This window comes from Furipterus horrens, unplaced genomic scaffold (assembly GCF_987537825.1).
Source record: "Furipterus horrens unplaced genomic scaffold, mFurHor1.1.pri manual_scaffold_4, whole genome shotgun sequence".
NCBI lineage: Eukaryota > Metazoa > Chordata > Mammalia > Chiroptera > Furipteridae > Furipterus > Furipterus horrens.
Genome location: NW_028327174.1, coordinates 74782438 through 74800117, shown reverse-complemented (window position 1 = coordinate 74800117; position 17680 = coordinate 74782438). Strand labels below are relative to the sequence as shown.

Sequence of the window (17680 nt, the reverse complement as noted above, 5' to 3'; positions counted from 1 at the left end):
AAATTTTAGAAGACTATAGCTTTACTCTATGAGTTTTCTACACCCAGAGATGAGTTCTTTGTTGTTTTAGATTCAATCAAAACATACTTCAGGCAGAATTTCTGAAGTACATTTCCAATGGCTACCCTAGTATTATACTACGCTATTTAAATTTCTGGTTCGAGTGTCTTGGTCAAATACATTTTAAAAGATCACCAGCTAGAGTCAAATCAACATATTGCAAATCTTAAACTTACACAAAGCTATATGTCAATTATGCGTGCATCTTAATTTTAAAACAAGAAGCAAATGGCAATATTTGAAATGGTATGGTTTTGAAAGACAGTGACACATAGTACATCCTCTTCCACAATACCCTCAATTGTTAACACTTCATCTACTTGTTTCTTCTTCTCCCCTCCCTTTTTTTTTTCCCCAAAAAAGCTCTTCAGAAGATAAACTTAAAGATTCAATTGAGTACCAACAGCATATCAAGCTCTGTGCAAGATGCTAAGAATATAAAGTCAAATAAGACATACACCAAAAAAGTAGTTTCAATACAACATGGAGCGCACAGTATAATACAAGGATGCACATGATGAAATGGAATTTCAGGACAACAGATGTGTATTTTGTGACAAGAACTGCTCTTGAAACTGGGGGTACAGAATTAAATAGAATATAGTCCCTATCCTTGAATATACCATAGGCTTCTGGGAGAAAGACACATAAAAAGAGTCTTCAAAATACTATGTTAAATTATAACACTGAAGTTCACCTAGTGCACAGAGAATGGACACAGTCTATTAAGGTTTTGAGAAAAGTTCACAGAGTATACAACACCTGAAATGATAATTATGAAGGAAGACCGAAGAGGTATTCCAGGTTGAGTATGGGATTCCAGGTCCAAGCAAAGGCATGAAATATCAGATTTGATGGGGAGAGGGGACAATAGTTTCAAAGCATCAACTGTAAAGTCAGGCAAGGCAAGAGACGAGATCAAGCTGGGAGCCAGAAGCCAGTATGCCAAGGTCTGGAATAGAAGAAGGGGGCAAGTAGGAAAAGGGTGCATAAATAATTGTAGAGAGTATGTGCACTTAGATGTAAGTAAGAACTTAGGCAATTAGATCCTTCTTTGGCCATGGCAAATGGTTCAAGAATGTGCATTCAGTAACCCATCCAATCCTGTGACTCTTAGGAACTTTGCAGAAGCTTGCTACTCCTGCACTGGACTTGAACCTTGAATTATGTAGGATTGAGTGAGTTGCAGTAATGAGAGAAGTATCAAGCTATGCATGCAAAATACTGCAGCCAAGCCAAGACATAAAGGGGACATAATACTGTTACATGTAGCCACACCTGAATCAGAGTGTGGCAGAGGGAGATGCTCCGTCTCTCTGACTCCAACCTGTTCAAGCCTGATTTGTTCCCATGACCTTCAGGCTTATAGCTTCTGCTTAACCTTGCAAATAGACACACTAATCATTACAGAAATTCTGCTCTCAGTTTGAGAAGATAAAGTATGAACAAAAAATAATGACTGTTTATAAAATATTTGCAGGAACCTCATAACTAAACTCATCAACTATCATAATTTTCCTCAGACCCCTGCTGGTGCACAGACACCTGCAGAAGTCAATCACCTCTTGCCGCACCGATTTCTCCTTCCCATGACATAAAAGAAACCTGAACTCTCTACTTTGGGGAGACGGATTTGAGGATTAGGTCTCCCATCTTCTTGCTTGGTGCCTTCATGATCAAGAAACCTTTCCTTACTCCAAACTCTTATGGTTTGAGTTTTGGCCTTTGAAAGCTTTGGGCACACAGATTTTGGACCTATAAAACAATTTCTACCTATGGACTTCTCAATGAAAGCCTTTTTTCTAAATCCACTTTAATATGATTTTCTGTCATTTACAAACAACAGAGGCCTAATAGTCTAACTACTTCATTCATTTTAATAAGAATAAAAATGAGCCTAAGAAAGTTATCTAGCCATCCAGAGTCACACAAACAGCCATTGTTTAGTTGGTATCAGATCCCAGGAATCCAAACTCCAAAACTCTTTTTAATTATGCTAAATTCTCCCTGATAATACTATATTTCTTCCCAAATGTATTTAAGTACATGGAAGACATATGGGGAAAATAGGGTAAGTAATGGTCCCCATTAGATGGACTCACACCTGATCGCCATGGTTCTAGAATCTAAATGGGGGAAAAGTTGGTAATCTCCATGTTCATTATGAAAACTTCTAATTACTCTGTTGTCAGTCCACTGTTGTACCCTGTTCGCATACAGATTCCATTTCTTTTTCTCTCCCCAGAGAATAACCTCCAGTCTTTTGTTAAGATAGAAAAGAGGGAAATGCCCAGTTATTCATGGGTTGGGTTGGGGAATCTTGGGGTCTGACTGCTTTTTAAAAACTGTTTTCTTGGCCCTGGCTGCTGTGGCTCAGTGGATTGAGCATCGGCCTGTGATCCAAGTGTCGCTGGTTCGATTCCCAGTCAGGGCACATGACTAGGTTGCACGTCAGGTCCCCAGTTGGGGCCGCGGATGAGAGGCAACCACACAGTGATGTTTCTTTCCCTCTCTTTCTCCTTTCCCCTCTCTCTACAAATAAGTAAATAAATAAATAAACAAACAAAAAAATAAATTATTAAAAAAATAAAAACTGTTTTCTTAAAAATCCAATTACTCCTATTTTTACTTCACATTCATCCCTGCATCTCAAGGTAACTGACCCTAAAATCCCCTAGCCTCTGGGGATCTCTGTGGCGTGACTGCACATCTTCTTCACGTCACCCACAGAGCGCTCAGTGCTTTCCGGGGGCTGCTAAGTTACCTTTCTATCTGTCTCACCTGGCGTTTTCCTGCTATTGTTGCCTTCTGTACTCACACCACTGTGGTTTTGCACATTAAAAACAAACAACCTCTTCAGTAATACATTGGGAAAGCTTCAGTAGCACTCAAGCTGGTATGATATATGAAAATTAAAATAGTTCTGCTATTAGTATAGGCCTGGAGTACCAAGCACCCACTTAGTGATTAGAGGAAGATAATTCATGAAGATATTCTTTAAAATAGGAAAACAATGGAAGGAAGAATAGGAGAAGGTTGGAAAGGACAAAAATGCAAGGAAAGGAAGGAATGCAAGAAAATTACTATATTACTTTTTCAGTGAGAGAGCTGAACAAGTCTGTTCTGGCAGTGAGTAGTAATATGCTTCGATGTGTACAGGTCTAAAAGTCCAGGAGTCAAGAGAAAACACTCTTGCTTTACATCCAAGATATGAATGATGAAACAGATTCTCAAAGGCATAACAGAACTTGGCTCCTCCACTTTTTCCTGAAGGAGTTGGCTCTCTCCTCTCATCAATACTCCTTTTGTGGCATCTACGAGTATTTCAGAAAGTATCTATCATTCCCTTGGAAAAATAATTGAAAATTTGTATATCAAGGACTTTTTTGTTTATCACCCACCACCACCACCACCATCACAATTTCAAAGCAGAGCAGTTTTGGTTAATTAGGAGTAGGTTAGCTTTTTGTTGAAATGTCACTTCCTTGCATTATTAAACTCAGATGTATCTCAAGGTCATTGCTTGGCTTTTTAAATTTAAATTATAATTTAATAAAAGCACTAAAAATGGATGTGTTTCTTGTAACATCATGTTGTTATCTAAGATTTTAACAAAAATTTCGTAAAGTGACAGAAAAATTATAAGCACTTTTAGGCAGATGATGGTCGGGTTTATATATTGCTATATTTTTATAAAAAACATGTGGTCTTGGATTTGGGATACTGGTGACAATAGGATGGTGATGTTTTATCTATAGAAGAGATCCTGGTACTCTAGAAAAAAGGCTCAATAGTTCACACTTTCTTCATTTCTCAAATCTGATGAAAATGCCACAGATTAGGCAGAAAGCCAGTCTGTAAACTAGAACCTGGCACATATGCCAAGTTGGAAAGAGAGTCAATGTTTTGCTACATTGTCTTTTTCCTGAGAAGTTGTGTCAACTTTTCTTCTTAATAAGCTTGCTAAATCAAAGCGTGATTGCTAGAAAAGCTCAGCTAGGCCTTAGTAACCTGTAATACCACTGTCCTGGTTTCAAAGGCCATTGAATTATTTGTCTAAAAAAAAAAAGAAAAACTGTTAATGATTTTATCCTCTTAAATCAACAATTTCCATATTTAATAGGTGGTGAACAAGGACCTATACACTGGTTATACTGCATAGAACACTGAGGTGCAGGACATCATGAAGATAAAATACACTCAATTAGCTCTTTCTCCTTCTCTAGAAAGAGAAAATAATTCTAAATTGACATTTTAGCACATGCAGCCTGCTGCTGTGATGCTGCATTGTTCTTTATACATACAGTAACTCTCACGTAAAGTTATGTTTGAAAACATTGTTAGTAATCCATCCTAAAAGCAACCTTACGTGATGCTGCACGATGATATCCAGAGATTCCATACAAAACCAAACCAGTTCTCAATGACCTGTGATGCTGAGGATGAGGGATGTGAGTGTTTAAGGGTCTTCATAACAAGACACGGGTAGACTTGGGAAGATACTTAAGCCAATCCAAGGATTTGAAATTCTCTTTAATGATTATTTCAGTTTTATCCACTGCTGTAAATTAGTTTAAAAAAAGCAAAAATGTTATACTGATTCATGGCTGAACTGTCAAAAGTTTTCTTGGCTCATTTGTGAGTAATCAAAAAATTTTTCATGGAGGTAAAGTTACTTCAACAATTAATTATCCTGAAACGTGTGTAAGATTCAACATCCCATTTTGTAAGAATTAGGACTAAGTTTGGTGTAGTTGCATACATTTTGTCTGACTATTTTCAGGTGCTTTTTGCCTTCTTGAAGATGAAAATATGCCAATGACTCTCAATTGCAGCAATTAGGAAACCCAATTACCTGCTTCCAAGCTGGAGTGAGGCCTAGGGTGATAAGCAAGGACGCTGGCCCAAAAAGGAAATGGGCCTCAAGCTAAACAGAAGGCTGCCCCGTGGAGGCCACACCCAGGCAACTCTCAACAGAGGCGTGAGGTGGGTCTTCCTTAATTTCCCTCTGTTGCCATGTGACTGAAAAGATGGTTGAAATCTGGGAGTGAGAAGAGAACAAGAGATAATATGTCTCATTTAAGCAACTGCAGTATAAGAATGCCTCACGTTCAAATAACCCTCTGATTCTATTTGTGTTCTCTGTGCATTTTATCTTCATCTTTGAATTACTTAGAAAAAAGGGGAAAAAATACATTTATCTATTACAGAAAACAACACATAACTCCTTTTACTTTAATATAATACCCTTTGGCAAAAAATAATAATTATATGAACTCTAAGCACATTAAAATTGTAAGCAAAGTTACATTTCACAAATAGAAAAGCAGATTCACTGGGATAAGGTAACACCAAATTTCAGTAGCATACCTAGATTTGATTAACTGGATATTTCAACCAAAAATTAATTCCTGAGGGAGACACTTAGCTGTCTTAGGCACAATATTTGGGGTTCTGCAGCAGGGTTGTATGTATGATGAAATATTGTTTGACAGGCTGTTAGGAAATTTAGGAAGTTATATCTTAACCAAAGAGTTGTACCAGATTTTTATACTAGCTGAAAAAAGCCATTCTTATTCTACATGAAAATTTTCCAGCTCTCATTCTGTACAAATAACTAAGAAATAGAAGTGTTTATTATCTTCATCTGCTTTACAATTTTCCAGAACTCCTCTTTAACAAAATGACTCCTTATGTTCATCATACTATATGTGAGATGGATATAGAAATTTTACCAGATATTTTCTTTGTATCTCCACAATGGCAGTAACCAGAAAACATGAACTTTGGCCTCTCCTCATCTGTATAACTGGCAAATAATGGAAACCAATATGCCACATCCCTTCCAAGCATTGAGTGTACTTGTAGAGGTGAAACAAACTCAGAGAGACTCAGAACTAGTTGTAAACTATTAGACCTTGTGGTTAACTAAATATTAAAATTATAAAAATTACAGAAAATTTAGAAAACTCTGCTTCGTTTTTTTCAAAGACATGGCAGGAAATGATTTCTAACACTATCAGAAATGTGTTCTTTATTCTAAATTAGGTTTTAATTTTTTTAAACTCTCTTAAATATTGTTTATAATTTGAGGAAACATACTTTAAAAGAATATTTCTTTGCAATAGGACTTCTAAAATGATATCTAATACAACAGAAATAGCATCTCTGGTTGCTAACTCTTTTCACAACATAGCAGTATTCTTCACTGTACACTTTAAATGTTTTAGCTTTAAATAATACAGAAAAGGTTATATTTTTATTCAAACATACAAGAAAGCAAACACATGTCTTACTTGCAATAGATAGCATGAATATATTGACAATATATTTTAAAATAAATTTATTTTTCTATTACTATCACATATGACTAGAATGATGTTCATATACCCTGCTACCTCAGTTTGTCTTAGAGTCAATATAAAAGTAGCTTTCAAGAACTCTCTTGAAATAACAGAGAAGTTGAAAGAAAACTTGTTTTCTTCAAGTTGGAAGGATTAAATTTCTGCTTTTACAAAATGGCCACACTTAATGAAGGAGTTTCAAGAAAGTTTACCAAAATATTATGAAAAAATATAATCATTCCTAGAGGAATTATTAAAGACACCAATCTATACCTTCTTATCCGAAAAAACAATGATAATCATATCATTCAATTATGTAAAAGATTAAGAAGTTTGCCCTTGTGAAAACACTGAAACTAACACCTGATAAAAGCTTTAGAGAGACAGAAACTTTATGTCTCTATTATGTCCAAATCATGTAAAAACATGATTTCATCTTATTTGTTACTTCTATATAAAAGTGCATCTTCTGTTACCGAGAGGTTTTTTTCATACACGATTCAAATAAAAATTACTTCTTCCTAAAGCCATAGAAGGGCTCTTTAAAGGGAAAGAACTAGACACTCATTAATTTTGCCTCTGGTTATCCCTAGCCTTTCAACCAAAAACTATTAAAATTAACCCCAAGACACAATCATCTTTCTTTTACATTTTTTAATAGAAGTACCCCTTAGTTTCAGCAGACTACTGTCCAGGAGTCTAGAATCCTTTTAGAAAAATTTCAGAATTTTAACATATTATATATATATACATATATTCCCACATATGTATAGTTCCTTAAATCTTAGTTGAAAAATAATTTATTCATTTAGACTGCCACATACTTAATCCCTGTTTAAACAGCTTTGGTGAATTTCTATGGATAATAAATTCAGCTAGAAAGTAATACAAAACATCTTCAACTTTAGACACAGATCTATTTATGACATGCAAATCATTAATTTTTTTCTCAATCACAGGTGGATTAGATATTTAGTTTTAAAAAGCATTATTTGTTTAGCAAAATGTTTGCAAGGCCCACACCAACATTACTGAATGGCAGAGAGTCTAACTTTGGTCTTGTTTTATTGTAACATTGGACAAAAGTTGCTCCACTATGTAATCAAACTACTTTCCCACCCCCAAATGATTTAATCACTACTGTTAGGAAAAGAAATATTATGTTTTAATTTGGAATTAATGATATCTCTTTCTGGCTGGTCCACAAACTGGAACTCATAAGAACTACCAGTATTACAGGCTCATAGAAATGTCCATTCTTAAATGTGCACTCTTGAAAATCAGATGGCTCTAAAATCCTGTTTGGATAATTCACTCTAAACTCATTTAATATACTGACCTAAAAAGAGATGAGTTGATATTATGTCCATGGTGTCATCAGGCTAATGGGAAGTTTAAATTACATCTCTAACACATTCTGCATCTATTAATCTCCAGTTCATTTTGCAAATGTAATTAAGACAAGCTACTATATACTGTTAGCACCATCTCATATGCATATCTTATCATACAGACACCATGTTATTCATCTTCATATTTCTTGATTAGAGCTATCTGATAAGTTGACCTGAGAGAATAACAAATATTCTTCATTATGAAATGAAATTCAAAACTAGTCTCGAACAATTCTTCATTGGATAGTATTTTCTGGAATTCGTATTTTAGGATATCTCCTGTATATTAGTAATATTTTTGATAAATGTATCTTAAAATCTAATTATCAAATTTGCTCTGAAATGGTAATAAGATTTTAAAAATATTATTTAAAACAGAGAAAAGATGGAGATTGTATGAAATTGTTATAGCAGAACATTTTGTGGCATGATAAGTAATAATTTAAAGTCTCTCCTCAATCCACTCACTACATATTGGAATTAGTTCTGACTTCCAGTATCTATAAAGACTTAATTTTTCCGAAGTGTGTTAAAAACTAAATACTCAGATGCATCCCTTTGACATGTTATTGCTATAATTAATATTTGTAAAGAGTCATAAAAATAAATGTCACAAACCCAGAAACCTAAACTTGTACCTTTCCTAAAGTGGAGAAGTAAGCAAACAAAATCTTCTTTCGCTCACATAGAAAAGTTTCTTTTTTATACCTCTCTTCATGTCTAAACTTTTTAATTCAGTCGTATACTCATGAGGCAACGAAGTGATTGTCCTTTCGTCCTTGTAACCAAAAGGTGGCACCTCTAATAATTAGTTAGCTTGCAACAGAAATACTACATTAAAAAGGAAAAAGAGGCATTTGTCAAAGCCCTAGAAAGAATATTGTTTTTGTGACTCTAGGAAATTCTACTTAGAAGAGATAAGCATCTCAAATGAAAAATTGTTTAGAAAATAATATTCATTACATTGACGGCAAGTGAAGTAAGTTGGTGTATAAACTTATATACTAAGATAGGTGGTGAAAATAAACACCTTCTCAGATGCACAGATTAGTGTGGAAGATCAGGCAGAGCTGAGAAAGAAGTTTCCTTTTTCTTATCCCAAGTGGAAGTGTAGGAAAAAAATGTAAGACTTGACATTTCCCCTGATAAATCAAAGGAAAGGATTTATCTGGACACTAGCATCTGCTGCCTTCTCTGCACTCATGTAGGACCCACTTGGAAAACTTTCCTATTACATTCAACTAGGCATTTCTACCTCCTCTCATCTGACAGAAATCACTTAGCTGTCTCTGATCCATGACAGGAAAGGAAAGCTTATATCATTGATGATGGAATTAGAAGCTGCCACCAACGTCCGTTCAACAAGTCACCTTTTAATTGACCTATTATGCAGGCAGTCAAGGCACACAGTTATTTTGATATCTTTTTTTCTTGAGACTAAAACATTTCCCTTTTAAAATTTTTTAAATTGAGGCTATCTTCCTACCATTACTTTCTAAACTTTGTTCCAGTACAAGAGGATTCTTGGCCAACTGAGCTTCCATATGCCTTTTAACTGGAACACTGAAATTTTATAAACATCATGTTTACATCTATTAAATATTATTATTATTATAAGGAAATAAGGCATGCATGAATTTGATATTCAGACAATAAAATGCAAACAGATAGTAGAAAGGTAGAATGAAATGGCAGTTCATACAGAAATGTAGCTTTAACAGAAAACTTAAATGGTTGCTTGATTTCAAAACGGGTTAATATTCGAAAAAGTGAAAATCAGCATTTATGCAAAATTAACTAGATTAGCTTTCTCAAAGCAGAAACCCAAGCCTCCAGATCACTTACAAGTGTTAGAAACTACATTTTTTGCCCCCCCCCAATATAAAGGCCATACCAGAGAATCTCAGGAAAGTAATAATCTGTTTTTAATTATCTTTTTTTAACCAAGAAACACCTCAAAGTTCAGGCATTACTACAGATGGGCAAATACCAGCTAGCCCTACCGGACAGATAGTAACAGGAAAAGTCAGATAGTTAGCACTTAAAAACAACAGCAATTAAGCAGCTGAATGTGCATTGGATCACTGCTCTATTTTGTTCCATTGGAACGAATCAAGTGAGAGACACAGCCTCCTGCAAAGGGGAGGCCGAGTCAAACTTGATGCTTCCTCCCTCTGACTGCCAGGGCTGCAGGGCTGGTCTACTCGTTTTATTCAGTTTAATTGCTTCGTGTACTTGAATTTTCACAAAGACTGTATTCTATCTTGCCCCCTCTGCCCCCGCAAAAAGAAATCTCTCTCCTACCTTCACTACCCACTTCTTTCCTCTGAGAACAGGCAGTCCTCTCCAGGAGGAGAAAGAAACCCTGTGCGTGCTTAGGATGGCAGGAGGGTGAAGATGAAAAAGAGACTGAGAGAGGGGCAGTGGAGGTGAGAGATTGAGATTGGGATGGGGGATGGAGGAGAGAGAATGAGATAAGGAAAGAGGGAGCAAGAAGATAGGGGATGCCCAACACCAACTCCACGCTCTAAGTCACGGGCGCTGTGTGAAGTGCTTTGCTAGGAGATACACATGTGGTCTCATTGTATTTCTCACAAGAGGACCCCAGGGCTCCCTCCCTAGGTCGCACTGTCCACCATCAACACCCAAAGGTACCAAGAACAAAATCTTGGAGGGGGGGGTTCAAGCAAATAGGCACGACCAAGGTGGCCGCACAGCCAGTCCCACTGCCCTACCTGCAGGGAAGATCAGAAGGTGGTGCCGGTTTCCGTCTGGAGTGCTCTCCCTGTGTGGACCCATTCGAAGGCTCAAACGTCCTCTCGCTGCCTCTGTTCTTGGAGGGGCAGCCTGCAACACAAAATGGGTGTGTGGGTGTCGGCGTGTGGGAGGTTTTCCAGGGCCACCAGCTGGTCCCAGCTGGCCGCGCCCACCCTACACACACCCCTTCGGGGAGCTGAGCCCCCTTCTCGGCTAAGCACCGCCCTGGGAGCCTTGCCGGGCTGCAGCCTCAAGTTGCCACTAAGTACTGCTGGCTGCAGCCGCTGCAGGAGAAGGATGTGGAAAGACACGAGGGGGGGGGGGGCGGTATGGTCGGTCTAGAGCATCCCCAACACTGCAGCTTCTCCAGGAATCCCTCCAGTGAGGAGGCGGCCGCCCATCATCTCCCAGCCCCAGCCACCTGATTGGTTCCACCTCGGGTACACTGTGCCAGGGAGCCAATCCGGGCGCACTAATAATAGGTGGATCCGCTCAGCCAACATCGCCCATCCCAGTTTTGTTAGTGTCTCTCCATCCCCTTAGCGGACGGGGACCTGAAGAGGCGGGTTGAGGAGGGTTGGGGGAGGGGCTACCTAGGAGGGGGACAGATCCCAAGGAGACGCAATCAAGGGCATCCCATAAGCCCTTTGGGTACGCGCAGGGATGCCCGCAACCTGTTCAGCAAGCCCTCTGCACGGGAGGAGACAACATAATACAAAGCTATTTTTTTTCTTTTTTTTCTTTACTTTCAATCAAAACCTGCCCTGAAACTGAGCATGCCCAGACTGCAACAGCGCCCTAGGAGTTCTGACGTGTGTCGGTTTTCAGACTGTGTTTCTGAAAAGGTGAGATTAGGGAAGAAGAGGCAGAAGTTTGTCTTTGGCCGTTTGACCCAACGTTGTTGTGAAAGCAGAGCAGGGCGGGATGTGAAAGGATTCCATACGAGTGTCCACAAATAAAGCCACAGGGAGTTGGCCCTCTGGGCTACTGGAGGTTAATAACATCATTCTGTCGGGGTTCGGGGCTGGGGGCGAGGGTAAATGAACCTGAGCCTTGCTAGATGCCTGGAGACTTTTCGTGAAGGGTGCTGTGGACCAGAGATGCAGAGGGGACTGCGTCCCATAGGTGGTGCCGGAGAGCACGACTCCTCCCAGCAGCGGAGGCTGCCAGGCAGCAGGGAGCTCGCTGGGAGTTTGCACTGCAGCGACTAATAAGTTTGTAGACGTGGGTCAAACGCCACGTTGTTTGGGATGCAGTTTCTGACAGCCTCCCCTTCTCCTCTCCCCCGACCTCAGCCCCTGCTCCATCTCCAAGCACTTGCCAGCACAGCGACAACTAAGCGTGGGGTCCCTCCTCCTTCCCCTCTTTCCCCAGAACGATTCTGCTGGGAAGAAGCTTTTCCCTTGTGAGAGCGGTGCTGACCTGATTGTCTCTAAGCTCTAGGGCAATTTATAGCTTGCTAATAGGGAGAGGTACCAAACTGCGAGGTTCAACGGGTGGGTGCAGGGACAGCAAGCTAGGCAGGGTGGAGCAGAACCTCGCTTCCGGAGAAGCAAGTCCATTCTCTGCTTCACAGGTGAAAGGTTGTCAAAATGCAAAGAAGTACAGTATTTCCCTTGATGCTGGAAATCAAGACTTCTGATTTGAGGTATGTTTACATGCCTCTCGGTCCAGGTGTTTAATGATCCGAGTAGAGAGCTGAACTCTCTGGTGCCCACAGTCTCTGACTGCTCAGGCCTCAGGATCTTAAAGACATCCTGTGACTTACAAAGAATCTTGCTGAGTACTCCATCTTCCCTGATATTGATAAGGAAGTCAAACAAGACTAAGCACAAATGGTGTTTAACCTTGATTGCTTTCTGAACAGTGGATCCGTTCCTTAGCCTTAAAAGGATAAGTGATTGGATTTCTGTTTTTCTGTCTATGAATGCTATATAGACTTGTTTGTCAGGAAGTGTTCTCTTCAGTTGACCTTTTGAACTTCCTCTGTTGTAAATTTCAAGTACACTGTTATCATTCCCAGGATGTGCCTGTGAGCTCATTCCTGGACCCTCCCTGTTAATTAGCATATCTGCAAAACCCAATAAAAGGAAGGTGCTTGCACTACTCAGTGCTGATCCTGCCTGAGCCAGCCGCAGCCCTCAGACCCTCTTTCATTCTATCTGCTGGAATTACTTCCGCGCCCTCCAACCCAAAGTACTACAACATTCCCTTTCTCACTCACTGGCCTTGATTAAAGGCCTTTGAACCTCTGATTTATTTTGCTTAGAAATCCCAGCAGTTTGTGTAAACTTGGCCAATAGCTACAAATGAGAACTCTCTTAATTGGGTTCTTTATTTTATTGAGATTATCATGGCATCTCAGGTAAGAAAATAAATAGCTATCTTAATTCCCCAAACCCATCCATTTTGAACTGGAGCTTCATTAACACTGGTTTGCATAGGTAACTGTGGCAAGAATTCAATTACCAGTAACACATTTCTTCAAGTTTTAGTTAAATCTCTATGTAATGTTTAAGATTAAGATCCTATTCTAAGTATAAGGGAAAAGACAACAACCTTAACTATAAATTAATCCTTTTAATGACAAATAATTGTGTATTCACCAAAACTGTAGCTTTATGTACATATTTCTTTCATTTCCTAAAATATTCCTCAAACTTTATTTTATAATAGTTTCATAGTTGAAGAAAGGAGATAATAGATGTTAGCTTAAAATTAGTTTTAAGTATTCGATGAAGAAAAAGGAAGAGAGGAGGTGAAGGAAGAGAATCAATTACTTCTCTAATATTGTCTTCCAATAAATGTTTTTGTGTGAGAGGAATATAATATCCACCTAACAGACATCTTTATTCTAAATATACTTCTAGAACACTAGAAGTACTAAATTCCAATACTTAAAAACTGCACGTTTTTAATAGCTACATCCAGTGGCTGCATGTAGAAAAAAGTAAACTTATTCTGGAAGAAATAAGTAGAATATGAATCCAGATTAGTTATCTTTGTTCCAGACTGTGATCCTATCGTTAATAGTTCAGCTAATTTCTTTTCCTGTCTACCTCACCTCCTACCAAACAAGCATTCTCTCTTCATGGTCAGAATCCTAGACAACATAAATGGTGTATATGTTCATATCCCAAAGTTACTTGAGAGAGACGTCTGGCTAACATAAGAAATGGGTTTTACATTTCAGTTCATGAATGTTAAGACTCTACGTATATACTGGATGTAGATATACTCTAGGTTTTGCAGGAATAAGACTGTTATTTTCTCTCCTATGTTGTGTGCTCCTCAGGTTCGAGGAATGGGCTGAATGTCTCCACCTAGTCCTACTGGGTTGATATATCACACTTTCAGGTTTTAGACAGTGTATATTACCTTGGTAGCAGACTCAACTGGATTAAAAGAAAGATCAGGTCAATTGTCCTTTTTCTCCCTTTATCTCATTTCCCAAACACTTTTAATCTAGCATCTCTATGTCTCATGCTACAAAGATTTAACTCATTCCTTGGTTGTGTGGTACCTTTAAAAGATGACTTGGCACCCATTGTCCTTTATAAGATTCTAAAGAGTCTTAAGCCTGAGAGGGGGGCATTGTTATTTTTCATTGTTATAAAAAGTTAATTTTTTTAAAAAGATTAATATGGGAATGGGTGAAGCCAGAGAATTTGTATGTACGACGAACGGGCATGAACTTGGGGGTTGGGATTGCTAGGGAAGGAGGGGCGTGCTGGGCAGAGGGGAGCAAAAGGGAAAAAATTGGAACTATTCTAACAATATAATCAGTAAAATATACTTTAAAAAAGATGACTTGGTATTTCAGAACTATTTTCATCTTTTTTTGTTTAATGTTTGGCTTCATTTTGTTTTTTGCTTCAAAAAACACATTTGTTATTTTTTCAGTCACATTTTTTTGCTCTGATTGAGACCACATTATCATAATTTCCTTTATTCCTTTCCCAATGGATTTATCTATTTACAATTTTAATGTTCCCTGTGCCATCTATTTTAGGCTACATGATCACAACAGAAACTAAATAGGATTGGGACACTGAGGAGTAAAGTGTGTCTTATGGCAAGAATGGGAATTAGAGACTTCGGAAACAAGAAATTCATTAAGTGCAAATTTAGCCATAATTTTCTGTGCACCACAGAAAGAATACATGAGCGAGGTACCAAGAAAATTCTCTGTCTTGGTGTAAAAGCATGCATATTCTGGTTGACCAATGTTAGTAAAGAGTGCCATTTAATCAAGACTCTCATACTTCATTAAATTTTACGTCTTTAATAACCTCTCTACTTGCCTGGTAATATCTCTTCATAATTAGCCTTGACATGGTAGTGGAAAAATAAAAACAACAATGAAATTTTCTAAAATTTGCTTACTGTTTGTATAGATTCATGTCTTTTTAAAAATGTATTTATTGTTTTTCTATTACAGTTGTTCCATTTTTCCCACATTGCTCTGCCCACAGCCCACCCTTTCTCCCATGTCAGTTCCCACCCTGTTGTCCATGTACATGGGTCATTTATACTAGTTTTTTGACTCTACCCTTCCCCGACTTACCCCCCCTTCACTCTCTCTGCCCCGGCCCCAGCCCCCCTAGTCATTGTTAGTCTACTCCTTGTTGATATGCCTCTGTTTTAATTTTTCTCATTTGTTTGTGTTGTTCATTAGTTTCCTGTGTTAGGTGATAGCATAAGCTATTTTTCTTTCATTGCCTGGCTTATTTCACTAAGCATAATTCTCTCTAGTTCCATCCATGTTGTCGCAAATGGCAGGAGTTCCTTCTTTCTTTCTGCTGCAAAACATTCCATTGTGAAAACGTACCACAGTTTTTTTTTTAGGTATATTTTATTGATTATGTTGTAACAGTTATCCCAATTTTTTTCCCTTTGCTCCCCTCTGCCCAGTATCCTTCTTCCCTCCAGCAATCCCACCCCCCCCTAAGTTCATGGCCATGGGTCATGCATATATGTCTTTTGGCTTCACCCGTTCCTATATTATTCTTAACAACCCCCTGTCTATTTTGTACCAACCAGTTATGCTTCTTAGTCCCTGCACCATTTCCCCATTTCTCTCCCTCCCCACTCCCAGCTGATAACATTCCAAATGATCCCAATACCTATGATTCTGTTCCAATTCTGATTTGCTTAGTTGGATTTTGTTTTTATTTTTTAGATTCAGTTGTTGATAGTTGTGAGTTTGTTGTCATTTTAGTGTTCATAGTTTTGATCTTCATTTTCTTAAGTCACTTTGACTTTTCATATAATAATGGCTTGGTGATGATGAGCTCCTTTAGCTTCACCTTGTCTGGGAAGCACTTCATCTCCCCTTGCATTTCAAATGATAGCTTTACTGGACAGGGTAATCCTGGTTGCAGGTTGCCTTTCAACACATCGAATACTGCTTACTAGTCCCTTCCTACCTGCAAAGTGTATTCTGAGAAATCAGCTGATAGTCCTATAGACAGCCCCCTGTAGGCAACTCTCCACCTCTCTCTTGCTGCCCCCAGGACTCTGTCTTTACCGTTCACCTTAGGCATCTCAGTTGTGATGTGTCCCGGTGTGGTCCCCTCTGGGTCCAGCTCGCCTGGTACCCTCTGTACTTCCCGAACCTGTATGTCCATCTCCTTCGCAAAATTTGGGAAGTTTTCCTCATTTTTTAAAAATTCTTGCTTCTTCATTAGGCACCGGTTGACAGTTTTTTTTCTTCCTTCTGTTCCAAGTCATTGATTTGAACCCCAGTTTTCTTCCTTTCACCATTGGTTTTGTGTGGATTTTCCTTCGTTTCACTTAGCATAGCCTTCATTTCTCTTATGCGTTTGCCGTACTCAAGCATATTTGTCAAACCTGTGAGCATCTTTATTACCAGTGTTTTGAATTCTACATCTGTTAGGTTGTCTATCTCCTCATCTGTTAGGTTGGCTATGTCCTTGTCGCTTAGTTCTCCCACTGGAACCTTGATCCGTTTCCCCTTTTGGGCCATACTTCTCTGTCTCCACATTCTGGCAGGCTCCTATGTTTGTTCGCCTCTGCATCTCAGCTGGAGCTGTTGCTCCTCTTATGCTGTAAGGGGCGGAGCCTTAGGGGTTCTTCAGTCCAGGTCAACCTGTTTCACCACGTTGTGGCGCTGTATGTGGGTGAGGGGTCCGAGAGGGAACAATGCTGCCAGCCCAGCACTTGCCCCTTTTCCAGGCACCTCTCCCATTTCTGCACCTCACTGGCGCCCCTCTCGCTACTGCCCTGGCTGTCATTCCCAGGGTGGGTGGGTCTGCGGATGTTCTAGGACTGTGGGGGCCCTTTAAACAAGTGGACACTGCTGAGAAACTGACAGTTTCTGCCTCCACCCCAACCCCCACTGGTCTGCACAGTCAGAAGCAATGAGGCTTGATTTCCCCCGGTGCTGGGACCATGAGCTTCGAGATCCAATGAGGAGCTGGGAACACTCCCCAGGTGTGCCTCCTGACTTTTTAAAAGGTGTGACTGCACTTTCTGCTGACCTGCTGATGCCACCGCTGCTGTTGCCACCACACTGTATCCTCTCTGTCCTGGCTCCACCCCTTCTACCTGTCTGGATAAGTATTTCTTCTCTATATCTTTGTTTGTTGGACTTCCATGGAGTTTGATTTTTTGGAACTTCTGGTTGTTTCTAGTTTTGAGGTAATTGTATTCCTTCTTAGTTGTGGAGGGAGATGCAGCGCATCTGTCTATGCCTCCATCTTGGCCGGAAGTCCCTGTACCACAGTTTCTTGACCCACTCATCTACAGATGGGCACTTAGCCTGTTTCCAACACTTGGCTATTGTAAATAGCATTGCTATGAACATAGGGATGCCTAGGGTTTTTTTGAATTGCTGTTTCAAGATTCTTTGGGTATAATCCTAGGATAGAATTAGTGGATCAAAAGGCAGTTCCATTTTTAGCTTTTCAGGAAATCCCATGCTGTTTTCCACAGCGACCACAGCAGTCTCCATTCCTACCAGAAGTGCACTTGGGTTCCCTTTTCTCTGCATCGTTGCCAGCACTTGTTGTTCATTGATTTGTTGGTGGCCATTCTGACTTGTGTAAAGTGGTATCTCATTGTGGTTTTCATTTCATCTCTCTTATGAGTGGTGATGTTGAA

The 17680-nt window shown here is 39.2% G+C and overlaps 1 long non-coding RNA gene across 1 annotated transcript in view; it reads right to left on the bottom strand.

Moving 5' to 3' along the window:
* Window positions 1-5040: 5040 nt before the first annotated feature.
* The window catches only part of LOC150012231 (uncharacterized), a 37320-nt gene continuing 24680 nt past the window's right edge, over window positions 5041-17680 (bottom strand). The window contains exons 2-3 of the long non-coding RNA XR_016510723.1: window positions 10534-10645; window positions 5041-5101 (exon numbers count right to left, since the gene is read on the bottom strand). This is a non-coding gene — a long non-coding RNA (uncharacterized LOC150012231). The remainder of the gene's footprint in view (window positions 5102-10533; window positions 10646-17680) is intronic.